This window comes from Eurosta solidaginis, chromosome 5 (assembly GCF_040869045.1).
Source record: "Eurosta solidaginis isolate ZX-2024a chromosome 5, ASM4086904v1, whole genome shotgun sequence".
Lineage (NCBI taxonomy): Eukaryota > Metazoa > Arthropoda > Insecta > Diptera > Tephritidae > Eurosta > Eurosta solidaginis.
Window position 1 is genome coordinate 134,341,896 of NC_090323.1, and position 19,502 is coordinate 134,361,397.

The 19,502-nt window shown below is 40.5% G+C and overlaps 1 protein-coding gene and 1 pseudogene across 1 annotated transcript in view; one reads left to right on the plus strand and one right to left on the minus strand.

Annotated features, from left to right (window-relative positions):
• The window catches only part of Unr (cold shock domain-containing Unr), a 181,298-nt gene that overhangs the window by 73,533 nt on the left and 88,263 nt on the right, over positions 1-19,502 (minus strand). The gene's annotated exons all lie outside the window — the stretch shown is intronic.
• Positions 570-13,532, plus strand: LOC137252895 (uncharacterized; annotated as a pseudogene).

Consider the following 19,502-nt stretch of genomic DNA (forward strand, 5'->3'; position numbering starts at 1 on the left):
ATATAAGCAGAAACAGTTGTTAGAAGTGAGTAGGCATGGCTTTTACGCCATATAATCCTAATAACTAATACGTCCAGCGGATATGTGACATCTATGAAAAAGGGTTCTTTCAGGCCTAGAGATGGGAGTGTACCCGTTATTTACCATTTTATGAGTAAATACCAGGAAAATATCCGGAATATTGATTTTTTGTGTCTTTTTTTTGATATTTTAAATGAAATGAATTGAATTCATTTGATTAAAAAAAAAATTTGTTTTGATTTAAACAAACTACCCAGTAAACATTAGGATTCCAAAATTAATCCTAAAGGAGTTCAAATTTTGGATCTTTTCCGGTCATTATAAGCTCATTTGGGAGTTTATTTTGCTAGTCGTCCGATATAAGCCTGATTTCAAATGAGCTCAAATATGACTCCGATTTGTATAATAGCAGGCTTATAAGCAGCTTATAATTTGCCTCTTATATGACTCTTAAACAGGAATAGATGTGCTTCTAATTTTGATTTCTATAATGCCATTATTTGACTAAAACGCATGTACAAAAGAGACTTCGCTTTGCCTTCGGCCAAATGACGCAACATTTTATGGTGGGACGCGTCGAAGATTGTAAGACGGCCACCTAATACCGAATACCATCCGAAGTATACAACAAAATACGTAAAGCATGGAGGTTCCAGTATTATTGTTTTGGTTAGGCGTGGGACCCATTCATTTGGTTAGGGAAATTATGATTTTACGTTGATATAGTCAATGCCTAATGTACATATGTCAGAGACGAAATGCCAATTATTTGGACGTCCCAGCAAAACAACGACCCGAAATATATAATCAAAGTAGCAAAAATATGGTTTGAAGAAAGTCAGATAAACGTAATGAAATGGCCGCCAGTCACAAGACATAAACCCTATTGAAAATTTGTGGGCTGATGTCAAGGAGGCAGCAGCCCAACGGAAGCCAACATCGGATACGCAACTATGGGAAACTGTAGAAACGCATGGCAGTCGATTTTGGTTGAAAGATGCCAAAAACATGTTGACTCAATGCCCGCTGCGTTGTAATTCTAAAGACTAACTGCAATAAAATATTGTCACGGATATTAGCATCATTAAGTTATCCCATCACTAAGGCGATGCTAAGGCCATGCCAAGCAGTATTTACGTTAATAATCAAATCAAGTATACACATATATAAGGCAGCCCAGAGAGATGTCACACACAGATGCATTTACTTATACGCCTATGTGCGCGCGAGAGACTGTAAACTACAAACATTCACATCAATAATTCAATCTTTATGTATCTACATAAACGAATAAATAATTGCGTCTACACATATGAACCATGTACGAATACGAGCAGCGGAGAGTCAATGCGCAAACACATGCATATATCTGAGAAGTTTGAGAGCTACTGGACTAGTAGATTCTGGAAGCGCCTAAAAGATGTATAAAATTGTGCAATTTTAGTTATAGCTAAGAAGTTTGAGAGCTCATCAACAATGCTAGTACATTCTGGAAAAATGTGAACGAGGAAACCAAAGGGTATAAAAGGCAACAGATGTACAGGCGCTGTAATTCAGTTTGATTTGAGATTTCCATTAAGCGCTATCTAACTAGCTATAGCAGAATTATTTTGAATAGTAGAGTTTCATTTGAGCTATCAATCAGTTTGGTTATTAAGCTTGCTATTCGTTGCAAAGTATAAGTGTTATTGTGAAGTACTGTATTAAAGACCATTTTTCAATTATTCAATATTGGAGTTATTTATTCAACAGTTTAGCGATACGAACTTAGCAGAGGGTTGCAAATAAAAGGACTTGCAAGTAAATTCGTTACAATTGGTGTCAGAAGAGGAATTGTTGAATAAATTCCAGAGGTCAACAAGGACATGGCAGAGTTAGTGAATTAAAGATCCAGCAACTAAAAAAGGAGTTGGAGAGCCGTGGATTGAATACAAGCGGCGTTAAACTCGAACTTCAGGCACGGCTACGAGAGGCAATGGAAGCAGAAGGAATTGATGTGGACGAGTATGTATTTTATCCTGATGAGGACGAGACAACAACAAAAATTGAAGAGAAAAATGAAACACCACAGACAATGGCGAACACAGACCTGAACATGATATTGGCTGCAATATCGGCACAAATGTCCGAAATGTCATCACAAATATCTACCATCATGTCATCACAATTGGAAATACAGGAGGCACGCTTTTCAGAAATGTCGACACAGATTACAAGATGGAAACTCAGCTGGAATCGCAGGAGAACCGTATAACAGCGAAGATTGAAGCACAAGAGGCAGGTATAACAGAAATGTCATCACAAATATCCACAAATATGTCATCACAGCTGGAAGAACAAAAGACATATATGGCAACCCAACTGAAAGAACAAGAGACACGCATAACAGTACAACTAGAAGCACAAGAGTCGCGTATATCATCAAAACTCGAAGCGCGCATGGACGAAAAAATAATGCAGTTTGAAGAAAAATTCGAGGCAGAGGTGGATGCGTTGAGAGGTCGTATACAGGAATTGCAACTTAATCGGCCGGCTGCTTCAGCGAGTAATACGAAGGTAAAAACCCCATCTTTTGACGGTTCTGTTCCTTTCCAAGTCTTCAAGCTACAGTTTGAGAAGACCGCAGCAGTGAACAACTGGAATGCGGAAGATAAAGTTGCTGCATTGTTCGTAGCTTTAAAAGGACCAGCTGCGGAAATCTTACAGACCATCCCAGAGTACGAGCGGAACAACTACGAAACATTGATGAACGCTTTAGAGAGACGTTACGGAAGCGAGCATAGGAAACAGATATTCCAAATTGAGTTGCAAAACCGCTACCAAAAAGCAAATGAGACATTGCAGGAGTTTGCTTCAGATATTGAAAGATTGGCTCATCTTGCAAATGCGGACGCACCCGTGGAATACACTGAAAGGGTAAAAATCCAGAGTTTCATAAATGGCATACGGGACGTGGAAACGAAGCGAGCTACATACGCAAACCCAAAGCTGACATTTGCTGAAACGGTATCACATGCATTGACCCAGGAAACGGCCTCACTATTGAGTAAACCAGCATACAAAGCTCATCGTGTGGAAGTGGAAAGACCAGATTGGGTATACACTATTTTGGAAGCACTGAAGGGATCACAACAGAAAAATGCCGGAGTTATTAAATGTTTCAAGTGCGGCAACCCAGGTCATATTGCACGACATTGCAGCAGCGGTCCCAATAGCTCCAACAATGTGGGTGGTCGTAAACGCAGAGCAGAAGGTGATGAGCAAATATCCAAGACCACACAATCGTTAAACTAAATCGAGTCAGCCGCAAGGGGCGACAGCTGGCTCCCGCAATTGAAAGCCCCATAATCTCTATCTCGCAGATTGGAAGAAGATCGAGCAATCTTACTGTTGGAGGACATGTTGACGGAAAGGAACGGTTACTGACTGTAGATACGGGTGCATCTCATTCCATCTTTCGAGCGGATTTAGTCAACAAAAAGATAAGACCATTGCTTGGAGCAAGATTACGTACAGCCACGGGAGAGGACACCCAGGTAATTGGAGAAGTAGAATGTGAAGTCGGAATTGGGAACGTCACGATAGTACACAATTTTATGGTGGCAGAAATTGTTGATGGATTCATAATTGGAGTGGACTTCTTAATCGACCAGGGCATCAAGATCGACATGCAAATCAAGACGATGCGATATAAAAACATGGATGTACCACTTAATTTCGGCTACGAGAGAGGCTACAGCAGTAAACGAGTGCTGGTGGAAGAGAGTCAGCAAATACCACCAAAATCCGAAGCAGTCATCTGGGCAAAGGTTGATGGAGATTGTGGGACAAACAAATTGTGGGTTGTCGAAGCAGCAAACAAATCAGCACTAAACATACTTGTAGGAAAAACCCTGGCTATGACAAAACAAGATGGACGTATTCCGGTAAGAGTACTCAATGAGTTCAAGTCACCACTCAAACTGACTAAAGGAGCTATTTTGGGAAGATGCCAAGAGGCTGAATTAGTTATTAACTGTGAACAGCTCCAGGAACACGTTTCAGCTAGTAATACTGATCTTTCAAATGACATCACGGCATGGATGCAGGGGCTAGAGGAAGCATATCAGAGTAAGGCAAAACAACTACTCCTAAAGTACGCGAACATATTTGACCAGGATGATTCTAAACCAGGCCGCACCAACGTTGTGAAACACCAAATTGACACTGGAGATGCGAGGCCGATCCGTCAAGCTCTACGTAGTGTTCCACTGGCGAAGCGGGAAGTTGTGAGTCAAATCATTCAAGAAATGAGCGACAGCGGCGTCATCGAACCATCAGCTAGTCCATGGAGCTCACCGGTAGTACTTGTAAAAAAGAAGGATGGAAAAATGAGGTTTTGCGTGGACTACCGGAAGTTGAATGACGTAACGAAAAAGGATAGCTACCCATTGCCAAGAATTGACGACACTCTGGACTCGCTATCTGGTACGAAATGGTTTTCCACACTGGACTTGAAAAGCGGCTACTGGCAAGTGGAGGTGAAGGAGGAAGATAAAGAGAAAACAGCCTTCAGTGTCGGTGATGGTCTTTGGCAATTTACAGTGATGCCTTTTGGACTTTGTAATGCACCAGCTACTTTTGAGAGACTCATGGACTAGGTACTGAAAGGACTACATTGGAAAACATGCTTGGTGTACCTGGACGACATCATCGTATTGGGCAAGAACTTTGATGAACATCTTAAGAACTTGGAGGAAGTTTTCCAGAGAATAGCTGGCGCTGGTCTGAAGTTAAGTCCCAAAAAGTGTGCGCTGTTTAAAAAGGAAGTCAATTATTTGGGTCACAAGGTAACGACAGAGGGCATCTGCACTGCGAACGAAAAAATAGAGGCTGTAAAGGATTGGCCAAGACCACAGAACCTACATGAATTGAGAAGTTTTCTTGGGCTGTGCACATATTACCGCCGATTTGTACCAAATTTTTCCAGCGTAGCCCATAGCCTCCATGAGCTTACAAGAAAAAACAAAGCTTTTGAATGGAAGAAGGAGCGAGAAGTGGCTTTCCAAACATTGAAGGAGCGTTTGTGCACTGCCCCAATGTTAGCATATCCGATTCCAGGAGCAACATTTATTCTAGATACAGATGCGAGTGGATATGCTATAGGAGGCGTTTTATCACAACTGGTCGATGGACAGGAGAAGGTAGTTGCATATTACAGCCGTTCGATTGGAAAACTAGAGAGGAACTACTGTGTTACGCGGAGAGAGCTGTTGGCATTGGTAGAGTGCATTAAACATTTTCACAAATACCTCTACGGCAGGCGATTCCGTGTCAGGACAGATCACGCAGCGTTGAAATGGCTTCTGCAGTTCCGTAATCCGGAAGGACAATTGGCACGGTGGATCGAGCGACTACAAAGCTACGACTTTACCATTGAGCATCGAAAAGGTAGTACCCATGGAAATGCTGATGCAATGTCACGAAGACCATGTAGTTTGGAATGCAAGCACTGTTCAAAAGCCGAGGCTAAAGAAGAAATTATAGATGTCCGGCTAATGAATATAACATGTACAGATGAATGGGACAAGGAACAGCTAAGAAAGTGCCAGCTAGAAGATGCAGATCTGTCACGTGTTATGCAAGGGCTCGAACGAAATGAAAGACCAAACAGAGAAGAGATGTCAGCAGAGAGTCCCATTGCGAAGTCATATTGGGCACAGTGGAACAGTTTAGAATTGATATCCGGTTGCCTTCATCGAGTATGGGAGAGTGAGGATGGTAAATACAAGAATAAACTGATAGTTGTTCCCAGAAAGAGGATTCCTGACGTGCTCAGCGAGCTGCATAATGGTCCAAGCGGAGGTCATCTTGGAATCACGAAGACGCCCGAGAAGATTAAACAGAGATTCTATTGGATTGGTTGCCGTCAGTCGGTCACTGAGTGGATTGCGAACTGCGAGGTTTGCAGCAGAGCGAAAGGGCCCAGAACACGAAGTCATGGCCAGATGAAGCAATATAACTCAGGTGCGCCATTTGAAAGGATCGCCATGGATGTCGCAGGTCCATTTCCTACTAGCAACCGCGGAAACAAATACGTACTGGTGGTTATGGATTATTTCAGTAAATGGCCAGAGGTATACCCAATCCCAAACCAAGAAGCAGAAACAGTAGCAGAAGTGGTTAAAAACGAATGGGTTGCAAGGTATGGTGTACCAATGGAGTTACATTCTGACCAAGGCAGGAATTTCGAATCAGCTGTGTTCCAGGAAATGTGTAAGTCATTGGGCATTCGAAAAACACGGACAACTGCATTGCATCCTCAATCCCATGGTATGGTAGAACGATTCAATAGAACATTGGAGGAGCACTTAAGGCAAGTAGTAGACAAGTACCATAAAGAATGGGATACCCGCATACCATTATTCTTGATGGCTTACCGATCAGCAGTGGATGAGACAACGGGCGAAACCCCTGCAAAAGTAATTTTTGGCAATGACCTTAGACTGCCAGCTGATTTGAAGTTTGGGATAGATGCCAATGCGGAGAGAAATGTCAGGAAATCCACTAGTGATTTGGAAGAAGAGCTAAGAGAAATACATGATCTGATAAGGCAACGAACAAAGATTATGAGTGACAAGATGAAAGCCAGATATGATAAAGCAATTAATTCAGAAGGTTTTCAGGAAGGAGATTTGGTGCTGTTATACAACCAACCACGTAAAAAAGGTTTGTCACCGAAATTGCAGTGTAATTGGGAAGGCCCATACAAAGTTGTAAAACGGATCAACGATGTAGTGTACCGCATACAAACCATCGGTAAACCACGAACCAAAATGAAAGTGGTTCATTTGGAAAGGCTGGCAACGTTTAGATCGAGAGATTTGTCTGATCGGGACGATCAGACTTAGGTGGAGGGCAGTGTCACGGATATTAGCATCACTAAGTTATCCCATCACTAAGGCGATGCTAAGGCCATGCCAAGCAGTATTTACGTTAATAATCAAATCAAGTATACACATATATAAGGCAGCCCAGAGAGATGTCACACACAGATGCATTTACTTATACGCCTATGTGCGCGCGAGAGACTGTAAACTACAAACATTCACATCAATAATTCAATCTTTATGTATCTACATAAACGAATAAATAATTGCGTCTACACATATGTACCATGTACGAATACGAGAAGCGGAGAGTCAATGCGCAAACACATGCATATATCTGAGAAGTTTGAGAGCTACTGGACTAGTAGATTCTGGAAGCGCCTAAAAGATGTATAAAATTGTGCAATTTTAGTTACAGCTAAGAAGTTTGAGAGCTCATGGGCAATGCTAGTACATTCTGGAAAAATGCGAACGAGGAAACCAAAAGGGATAAAAGGCAACAGATGTACAGGCGCTGTAATTCAGTTTGATTTGAGATTTCGATTAAGCGCTATCTAACGAGCTATAGCAGAATTATTTTGAATAGTAGAGTTTCATTTGAGCTATCAATCAGTTTGGTTATTAAGCTTGCTATTCGTTGCAAAGTATAAGTGTTATTGTGAAGTACTGTAATAAAGGCCATTTTTCAATTATTCAATATTGGAGTTATTTATTCAACAGTTTAGCGATACGAACTTAGCAGAGGGTTGCAAATAAAAGGACTTGCAAGTAAATTCGTTACAATATTAATTCAAGTTGAAGTATATATGTATGTATGTTGTATGTATATGAAAGTTGCTAATATAGAAAAAAACGACCAATGTAAAAAAAAAATAAAACCATTATATAAAAGTTATGACAAAATTTTACTTAGAACGAGTTACACTACTAACACTACTAACTAAACGCGCACAATTCGCTCCAGTTTTGCTAAATATTTGTTTATCTTTTTAAAATAAGATAACGGTTGAAATTGTTGTACGATTTGATTTCTTAGATATTTGGGCTGAAAAAGGGAAAACTAAATATGTTTTATAGACTACAAGACCCTTTGTAAACCATTTGTTTTTTAATTATGTCCACTACTAATGTCGTTTTCTTTTCTGAAAATAATGTCGCCCTATTAGTTCTTCTCAGCTCTCTCCTGCGATTGTGTGTTCCTTTCACAAAATATTTTCCACTGAATAATGAAAGGGGTACCATTACCTACATATAGAGAAATTTGGCATAGCGTCAGGTGACTTAGTTTAAATCCAAAATTGCAACATGAGGGTAAAATTTTTTTCAGAAAAGAAAACCCCTTCAGATTGTGATCGCATGTATTACAAAATATACATACGCAAATTGGTCTATGAGGGGGAAATACCAAAAAGATCCTGCTACTATGTAGACGAATTTCGGAAGAAACTTAAAGGTGGGCAGCAACATTAAGGATGAGGAAGCAAACCCCATGATAAATAACTAAGTTAATGAAAACCTACAGAAATGTACTCATAAGCACAAATAAGTGGTCAAAGAAATATATTCAAGGCTTGCGCTATACAACTCCGATGAAATTATCCTTTTGATAGAATGAAATTAATTTTAGAATCCTTTTGATCACTTTTAAGTTTTTAATAACATAAATTTATTTAAATAAATACATAACTTCAACACGTAACTACATACGAAGTATGTGATGTGTAGAAGATAATATATGCGAACGAAGGCAATTGGGAAAACCTTTACAACAACTAAGACATGACGTAGCTGAATGCGTTTGTAACCATTTCAACTATCGTAGGAGTGCGGGTTCGACTCCCACTCCCAGGAGAAAACGCTTTGAAGAGATTTACAAGGTATAGCCGAAACAGCTGTCGCCTTGTCCGTCCTGATGTCACGTTGTGTAAATTTTTCCCAAATTATTAAATAAATTATAAAATTAAAAATTGCTTGAAATAAATGTTTTCATGCATTTAAAGAAACACGGGCAATCCCCGATTAATTCATATAAAAATACAACATTTGGTTAATTCGTTGTAGTTCTATAAATAGAACAAAAACAGCAACAATACTAAGTTTCTCTGAAACCGCCTTACAAACATGCATAACTTCTACACATAACTACATACGAAGTATGTGATGTGTAGAAGATAATATATGCGAAAGAAGGCAATTGGGAAAAAATTTACAACTAAGGAATGACGTAGCTGAATGCCTTTGTAACCATTTCAACTATCGTGGCAGTGCGGGCTCGACTCCCACTCCCAGGAGAAAAGGCTTTGAAGAGATTTACAAGGTATAATCGAAACAGGTGTCGCCTTGTCCGTCCTCATGTCACGTTGTTTAAAATTTTCCCAAATTATTAAATAAATTATAAAATTTAAAATTGCTTGAAATATACGTTTTCATACATTTAAAGCAATACGAGTAATCCCCGATTAGCTCATATAAATTTTTGTAAGTTACTTACTATTTTATTTCCGTTGTTGTTTTTTTATCTTTCTATTAAAAAAAATAAACAGAGCCGCTCCTGAAGATGCTGAAAATTGTCAGCGAAAGCGTACAGCAAAAAGATGGAATAAAGTGTTATATTTACACCTAAAAAATTTAACATCAGATAAGCCTACAAAAAATTACGTTATTAAAAATTAATTTTAGTTAAATTCAATTCTTATTTAGAATAAGTTGCCAGCGAAACTTTCTGAACTTTTACTCCGAAGTTTAATCATTTTTTCGTTTCTTTATAATTTTTATATTATATTCTTTATAATATCATCAAATTGGAGTCATAGAAGACTCCTGGGTTACCACATTTCTGAAGCTCATATTTTACATAAATTTCGAATTGTCAGCGCTTCGAGAATGTTTGTAGGGTACACAGATTTACGCAAACATAGCTAGTTCTCGAACATTCTCATGGCGCTCATAATTTAAGAATCCGAAATGGGTTCAAAAATAATGGGAAATGAAAGAATGAGAAAAGTGATCATTAAAAGAAATGTTTAACTATTTTTTAACGTTTTCAGTAACTTTTTTGTGATATTCTAACGAAACTCCGCCAGTTTGACAATTTCTATTGCTGTCCGCCTTTGGCGATTCTCTATAGCTTTACGTCTCTGATTGGGAGCATTCTATGACTCCGGTATGATGAGAATTATTAGCCGCATGTCAAACATTTATATTTCGCAAAGCAAGTTTGGAACAAAAATTCATATTTTATGATGACAATTGTTCATTTTGATAAAAAAAAAATCAATTACATTTGTACTTATTGCTGCCCTTGCTGTTCCTTGGGTTTCCTCCTCAAGCTTTTGTTATGAGTATAGTTATTTAATGCCGAAAATATGTCATTTACCATTAAACGCTCCGATTTAGATATCTTTTCCGATTATTCTTTGACTTTGAATGTTTGCTAAAATAATATTTTTGCCACCCAATAAAGATTTTTCGAAAACGCTGGATTGCAGATTCAAACGTGGCGCAATGAATTGAATTCCACCATTGTAGTATACATCGGGTACATTTGTTTCTTTGCCATATTTTATATTCTTCTTTTGGGTATTTATCCATTTTTACCATATACATATAAGCAATTTTCCGGGTATTTGCCCCATTTCCATCTCTATTCACGCATTTGAAACTGAGTGAAATATGTATGCTTAAAATACATGTGCGGCAGATTTGCCTGCAGCGCTACTGGTTTTGCTGTTGCTTGATTGACACACGTGCAGTTACATATATGTATTAACCTAGCAGCTCTATGCAGCGAATATAAAACATTTTTCAAAAGCACTAAGGCCCGGGGTTTCAGTAGTTGGTTAAGCAAAGCTTAAACTAAGTTTCCTTAAACTCTAGTCAAATTTAAACTGCAGTTAAACTACTTAGCAGTTTTCCAGTCACAGTTTAAGGCCGCCTTTGGTTTTTAAACGGTTTTGTTTAGCTTGACTTGACAGGCCGGCCCGGGCGCACGGCCGTTGAGAACGAAATTTGTTATTAAAATTTAAGTAACTTCCCGATAAGCTACAAGCTTGAGATTTGGAATATAGTTCAGAACCCGATGACAATGCAATAATAAGAAAAAAAACGGGTTGGCTATACATTAGAGGACCAATTGGTTTTATTCGTAAACCAAAGGGGTTTGACCTTTGAAATTTTGCACATAGGTTCTCAGGGAGTTCCCCAACGAGTTTCAGTGAGTAATTATACCTTTCATGAACATGAAATGGTATATTAACTTTGGTCCGATGTTTGTAATGTTGAGAAATATAGAAGATAGACCCACCATTAAATATACCGAATTGATCAGGGCGACGAACTGAGTTGATATAGCCATGTCCGTCTGTCCGTCCGTCTGTCTGTTTGAACGCAAACTAGTCCCTCAAAATTTTGAGATATCTTAATGAAATTTGGCACAAGGATGTATTTTTGTATTATATTAGACATTTTTCGGATCCGGTAGGATCGGACCACTATAAAATATATCTCCCATACAACCGATCGTTCAGATAAGACGATTTTGGTCATTCCTGCCGCAATTTAGAAAGTATAAACGTGAAACTCGGTGATATATATTTTAATATATCATAGAAGATTTTCTGAAAAAATCACTTTGATCGGAGTTATATATAGTATATATCCCATACAGCCGATCGTTCAGATAGAAAGAATTTTGGCAATTTCTCCCTTAATTTCCAATATAAAAACGTTAAACTTGGTAATATTTATTCTAATATATCACAGAAGATTTCATGAAAAAATCATTTCGATCGGAGCTATATATATAATATATATCCCATACAACCGATCGTTCAGATAGAAATATTTTTAGCCATTTCTCCCTTAATTTCCAATATAAAAACGTTAAACTTAGTGATATTTATTCTCATATATCATGGAAGATTTCCTGTAAAAATCATTTCGATCGGAGCTACATATATATAATATATATCCCATACAACCGATCGTTCAGATAAGGGGGTTTTTTGCCAGTTTTTTATATTTATCTTAAAATAGTTTAGGTATGTACATACATCTGTGCACTATATATTTCTTATTTCATACAGCGCATTATTTAGATATTACGAATGGGATAAGATTATTGTTCAGCCCCATTCGTGAAAGGTATGAAGTCTTCGGCACAGCAGAAGACAGTCCCGTCCTTACTTGTTTTTAATTGTTATTAACAATTTACTAGTAATTAGTTGTTAAAGTTACCATGGTATAACTATACTTTCTATTGACATACGAACACTTTGACAAGAATTTTATACATAAGTACACTCTATAATGTTTATAAAACCACAACTATTTTCTTTTCTTTAAATTTACGTATTATTGTAAAATTTCATAATTTATTGTTTACTTTCCGCGAACACAAGCATACAGCCATTTTATCTAATTCTCTGCTTGCTTGGTGCTACCAGATGCTTTAAATAGTACCAACGAATGAAAAATGTTTTAAATAGTACCAACGAGGAAAACGGACCTTTTTCATTCAACTCCGTATATTTATTTCACGAACAAATTTTAAATTTGGAATAAGAAATCAAGCGGTTTTTTATTCCAAATTTTCGCCTGCGGCACTTTTTTTTTAATAATTCAAATATATAGCATGTAACAACTATGTAACGGTAATTCATATTTTGCGTTTCTAAATAAATAAATCGTATTTTTTAATTTGCGTCCTTTTTCGTAAATATTTTAATATAAATAATAAAAATGAAGGTAATATCTATTATTTCGGCTTATGTTGCAATAAATTTAGATTGTTTTATACCGTTTTGATAGATTTTGGTGGTCCGTCAACAAGTCGTGCTGCTGTAGTGCGAAATTGGTCTACAATGACCACGTCTCAGTTGAAATCCTTTCGGAACATAAAAAAAGTGCTGTTACGCCTGGGAACTGTGGACCAGTGCATATCCTTTGCTGAACAGCAAGACCTCATTAAAGCATCTAGGTTGTGTCCGACGCATCGAACACCAATGTCGTTTATTGAACGAATTGGGATCTTTACAGTGCCGCAAGGGATCCTGTAGGACTTAATCCCGAATTTCAAGGGCTAAGGGGACTTGGTTCGAGGAAACCAGGATCTCCTTAAAGCGTATATTTTATTTAATGTACGCCTTTGGCCTCATTTTAGTGTTCGGCTGGAGGATTTCGATGACGAACCATGTTTATCTCCCACCACCATATCCGACTGGTACAATTATTGCCGAGAAGCTATAGTTCTTTACCAACTTGATCGGCAGGAATCGGTTAGCAAAATAGGAGGTGCGGGAAAAATTGTTCAGACGAAAGAAAATTTGGAAAGCGAAAATATAATAAAGGTAAAATATATCCCCCTTTTGTCATTTGTAGGGATATATTCATTATTTCCTTTCAGGCAGGAGAGTTGAAGGATATTGGATCCTGGGGATGACCGAGGATAATAGCGAGGACTTACGTCTGGAAATATGTCCCGACAACATCCGTTCCGCAGAGGTGTTCATACCCTTGATAAAAAAGCATGTCGTGGAAGGATCTATCATCCGCACAGATTTTTGGAGGGCATACGATTGCCTTTCGGAGCACAGGTATGAGCACCGAAAAGTTTTTTTTTTTTTCAAAAAACAATTACAATAATTGGTCCAATATGGCGGACCTGGTGATGGAATATTTGTGGAGAATGGTAAATATCGGGAACAACATAGATCCGTTCACGTCTCTAATTGACGCAGTAAAATTCACATACAAGCCTTTAACAAATTGAGTCGTTTTTTATTTATACCTATTGTGACGAATATTAGCAACACTAAGGCATACTATCATCTCTTAGCCGATACTAAGCAGTTACTTATATCTACATAAACAATTCAATCATTATGTCTACACATATGTACATACAAGAAACGGAGAGATATGCACAAATACATGCATATATCTGAGGTACTCCCAAAAGTAGGCAATCATCGGTGGAAGTATCACTCACATATACACGCGCATATGAGAAGCTATAAACGTGCATCTGTAGTTTATAGCTGGTAAACAAGTAGTAAATTCTAGAAGAAGAAACGCCTAGAAGTATGCGAACGACACAGCAGAAAGTATAAAAGGAGCAAAAGCTGAGTAAGCGGAATCAGGTTGATTTAAGCAAGCTATTGGTTGTGAAGTATCAGTGTTATTGTGTAGTACTTTAATAAAGGCCATTTTGCATTATTGAATACTAGCCTTTACCCGCGGCCCCGTCCGCAAGGAGAAAATAAAATATATGTGCTATTCACGTTAGCCTGCTTATCAAGTAGTCTGTTTAAAAATTTTTTCTGTCAATGTATTTTATTTTTTAATACAGTAAAAAAAAAGAACTAACTGAGCTGATGGGCACGCTTACATGAATAGTACAATACACTTTTTTCGAATTAAAAAAAATACATTTTGTTTCTAAGTTAAATTAATTGATATGACAGGGGTGAAAGAATTACTACCCATAGAACAAAGGAGTGAAACTGCAATTAGCTAAAACCAAAAAGAAGTTTTTAAATGAAAGCAGTTTTGCTTTTTCGGGTATTTAGTGGGTTAAAATATTACAAAAATTTTAATTATAGTTGTAATAGTTCGTTACAGGATTCATTTAAAAATAGAACGAAAAAAAAAAAAATAAATAAAAAAAAAAGATAAAACATACCGAATTTTAATTACGAATAATTTGCCGTAAATCCACGGCCATGTGTGCTGAATTACCGGTTTCGAAGAGACCTAAAATGATCCCGGAAGTGTCCCTAAATGACACCAAATAGTCACGAAATGATGCCGACGGGATCCTGGACAAATCTCGAAAACTATCCAGAAATGATGCCGGAAGGGTCCCAAAATAATCCCGAAGTAGTCACGAAAAGTCCCGAAATGACCCTGACGGGATCCCGCACGGATCCCGAAAACCATCCAAATTTCATTCCTGAACGGTCCGCAAATGATCCCGATATAGTCCGAAAAAGTCCCGAAAAAACTCTGACGGGATCCCGGACAAATCCCGAAAATCGCTCAGAAATTATCCCGGAGGAGTCCCAAAATGATTCCGAAATAGTAGTCACGAAAAAGACCCGAAATGACCCTGACGGGATCCCGAAAACCATCCAGAAATGACTCTGGAGGGATCCCCAAATGATCCCGGAAAAGTCCACAAACCATCCAGAATTGATCTCTGAAGGTTCCGCAAATGATCCCGAAATAGTCCCGAAAGTCACGAAAAACTCAGACCCATCCCGAAAATCATGAAGAAATTATCCTGGAAGGGTCCCAAAATTACCCCGAAATAACTCCGACGGGATCCCGGACAGATCCCGAAAATCATCCAGAACGTCCGCAAATAATCCAGAAATAGTCCGGAAAGTCCCGAAAAGACTCCGTCGGGATCCCGGACAGATCCCGAAAATCACCCAGAAATTATGCCAGAGGGGTCCCAAAATGATTCCGAAATAGTCCCGAAAAAGTCCCGAAATGACCTTGAGGGGATCCCAGACCGATACCGAAAACCATCCAGAATTGATCTCTAAATGGTCCGCAATTTATCCCAGATAAAGGCGCGAAAAAACTACGAAGGGATCCCGAACAGATCCCGAAAATCATAGAGAAATTATTCCGGAAGGGTCCCAAAATGATCCCGAAATAGTCCCGAAAAGGCGCGAAATAACCCTGACGGGATCCCGGACGGATCCCGAAAACCACCCAGAAATGATCTTTAAGGGCAACTGACCCCGAAATAGTCGTGAAAAAGTCCCGAAATTATCCCGACGGGATCCCGAAAACCATCCAGAAATTATCCCTGAAGGATCCCCAAATGATCCAAGAACAGTCTCGAAATTCCCTGATATTTTCCCGAAAAAGTAAAAAAATAAACCCGACGGGATCTCGGACGGATCCCGAAAACGATCCATAAATGATGCCGGAAGGGACCGCAAATGATCCCAAAAAATTCCCGAAATTCCCCCGATGGGATCCCGGACGGATCCCGGATCATGCAGAAATGATGCCGGGTGGTACCCCAAAATGATCCCGAAATATGCCAGAAATTACCCCGTCCCATCCCAGACGGATCCCCAAAAGTATACAGAAATGATGCTGGAAGGTGAAATGATCCCCTTAAAGAAAGATGAAAAATGAAATGATCCCCTTATAGTTCCGAAATGATCCTGACGGGATTCCCGACGGATCCCGGAAACTATCCAGAAATGATGCCGGAAAGGTTCCCAAGTTATCCCCAAATAGTCCCGAAATTACCCTGACGGTATCCCGGACGGATACCGAAAACCATCTAGAAAAGTGGCCGGAAGATACCCCAAATGATCCCGAAAAAGTCCTGAAATGATCCAGACGGGATCCCGGACGAATCCCGAAAACTATCCATCTGGGTACCCCAAATGATCCCGAAATACTCCCGAAATGACCCCGCCGGGATCACGGGCGGATCCCGAAAAAGTCCTGAAATGACCCCGACGGGATCCCGTACGGATCCCGAAAATCATTCAGAAATGATGAAGGTAGGTACCCAAATGATCCCGAAATAGTCCCCGAAATGATCCCGACGGGATCCCGGACGGATCCCGAAAACCAACCAGAAATGATGCCGGTAGGTACCCCAAATGGTCCCGATATGACCCCGTCGGGATCCCGAACGGATCCCTAAAACTATCCAGAAATGCTGCCGGAAAGGTCCCCAAATAACCCCCTAATAGTCCCGAAATTACGCCGACGGAATCCCGGACGGATCCGGAAACCATCCAGAAATGATGCCGGAGGAGACCCCAAATGATCCCGCTATAGTCCCAAAATGACCCCGACAGGGTCCCGGACGGATCCCGTAAACCATGCAGAAATGATGCCGGTAGGTACCCCAAATGGTCCCGATATGACCCGTCGGGATCCCGAACGGATCCCTAAAACTATCCAGAAATGATGCCGAAAGGGTCCCCAAATGATCCTGTATTAGTCGAGAAAAAGTTCCGAAATGACTCCGACGGGATCCCGGACGGATCCCGAAAACCATCTAGAATTGATACCGGAAGGTACCCCAAATGATGCCGAAATAGTCCCGAAATGACATCGACGGGATCCCGGACGGATCCCGAAAACCATCTAGAAATGATGCCGGAAGAGACCCCAAATGATCACGCAAAGGTCCCAAAATGACCCCGACAGGATCCCGGACGGATCCCGAAAACCATCCAGAAATGATGCCGGAGGAGACCCTAAATGATCCCGCTAAAGTCCCAAAATGACCCCGACAGGGTCCCGGACGGATCCCGTAAACCATCCAGAAATGATGCCGGAAGATACCCCAAATGATCCAGCAAAAGTCCCAAAATGACCCCGACAGGATCCCGGACGGATCTCGTAAACCATCCAGAAATGATGCCGGAAGAGACCCCAAATTATCCCGCAAAAGTCCCAAATGACCCCGACAGGATCCCGGACGGATCCCGAAAACCATCCAGAAATGATGCCGGGAGAGACCCCAAATGATCCCGCAAGTCCCAAAATGACGCCGACAGGATCCCGGACGGATCCCGTAAACCATCCAGAAATGATGCCGGAAGAGAACCCAAATGTTCCCGCAAAAGGCCCAAAATGACCCCGACAGCATCCCGGACGGATCCCGTGAACCATCCAGAAATGATGCCGGAAGAGACCCCAAATGATCCCGCAAAAGTCCCAAAATGACCCCGACAGGGTCCCGGACGGATCCCGTAAACCATCCAGAAATTATGCCGGAAGAGACCCCAAATGATCCCGCAAAAGTCCCAAAATGACCCCGACAGGATCCCGGACGGATCCCGAAAACCATCCAGAAATGATGCCGGAAGAGACCCCAAATGATCCCGCAAAAGTCCCAAAATTACCCCGACAGGATCCCGGACGGATCCCGGAAACCATCCAGAAATGATGCCGATAGGGTCCCCAAATGATCCCGAAATGACACCGATGGGATCCCGGACGGATACCGAAAACCATCCAGAAATGATGCCGGCAGGTACCCCAAATTATCCCGAAATAGTCCCGAAATTACCCTGACGGGATCGCGGACGGATCCCGAAAACCATCCAGAAATGATGCCGATAGGGTCCCCAAATGATCCTGTATTAGTCGAGAAAAAATTCCGAAATGACTCCGACAGGATCCCGGACGGATCCCGAAAACCGTCTAGAATTGATACCGGAAGGTACCCCAAATGATGCCGAAATAGTCCCCGAAATGACATCGACGGGATCCCGGACGGATCCCGTAAACCAGGGATGCACCTTAACGTTAAGCTAATCGTTTATCAAAAAATTTCCACCGTTTCCGTTGAAACACTTCGAAATATTATCGATAAAGAAATTATCAAGATAAATTGTATCTCGTTTTTAACCGAAACTAAAAGCTTTCGTTAACGTTAAAAACCTTAACAAAAACTTGATACTTTATGTTTGAATTGTGCTGGCAATGCTATAGCCATGGTGAAGCCGTAAGGTGGTAACAACGAGCGCACATACACACACAAACTCCATGTAATTTGTTTGTGTAATTCGTTGGTGGTAATGTCAAAAATACTCTGAGAAATGTTCGTACTATCAAAATTCATGAGAAAAGTTGCAATTAGCTTGGCTAATGCTTTCACCTTTAATGACTCCGCCATCAATCAGCTTTGCCAGCATAGTTTGAATTTAATAATCAACATAAACGATTTGATTTCGTTTTGATATGGCAGATAACGTAACGAAATCATTTCGTTAATTTGACGTTCTTAACGTTAATAAGCGAAACGAAATGACTTTGTTTCGTTTATTAACGTTAATTATCGTAACGAAATGATATCGGTTCGTTGGTTAAGCATGCCTGCCGTAAACCATCCAGAAATGATGCCGGAAGAGAACCCAAATGTTCCCGCAAAAGGCCCAAAATGACCCCGACAGCATCCCGGACGGATCCCGTAAACCATCCAGAAATGATGCCGGAAGAGACCCCAAATGATCCCGCAAAAGTCCCAAAATGACGCCGACAGGATCCCGGACGGATCCCGTAAACCATCCAGAAATGATGCCGGGAGAGACCCCAAATGATCCCGCAAAAGTCCCAAAATGACGCCGACAGGATCCCGGACGGATCCCGTAAACCATCCAGAAATGATGCCGGAGGAGACCCCAAATGATCCCGCTAAAGTCCCAAAATGACCCCGACAGGGTCCCGGACGGATCCCGTAAACCATCCAGAAAAGATGCCGGAAGAGACCCCAAATGATCCCGCAAAAGTCCCAAAATGACCCCGACAGGATCCCGGTCGGATCCCGTAAACCATCCAGAAATGATACCGGAAGAGACCCCAAATGATCCCGCAAAAGTCCCAAAATGACCCCGACAGGATCCCGGACGGATCCCGAAAACCATCCAGAAATGATGCCGGAAGAGACCCCAAATGATCCCGCAAAAGTCCCAAAATGACCCCGACAGGATCCCGGACGGATCCCGTAAACCATCCAGAAATGATCTCGGAAGGGTCCCCAAATGATCCCAAAATGGTCCCGAAATGACCCTGATGGATCCGGCAAACCATCAAGAAATTATGCCGAAAGGGTCCCAAAAT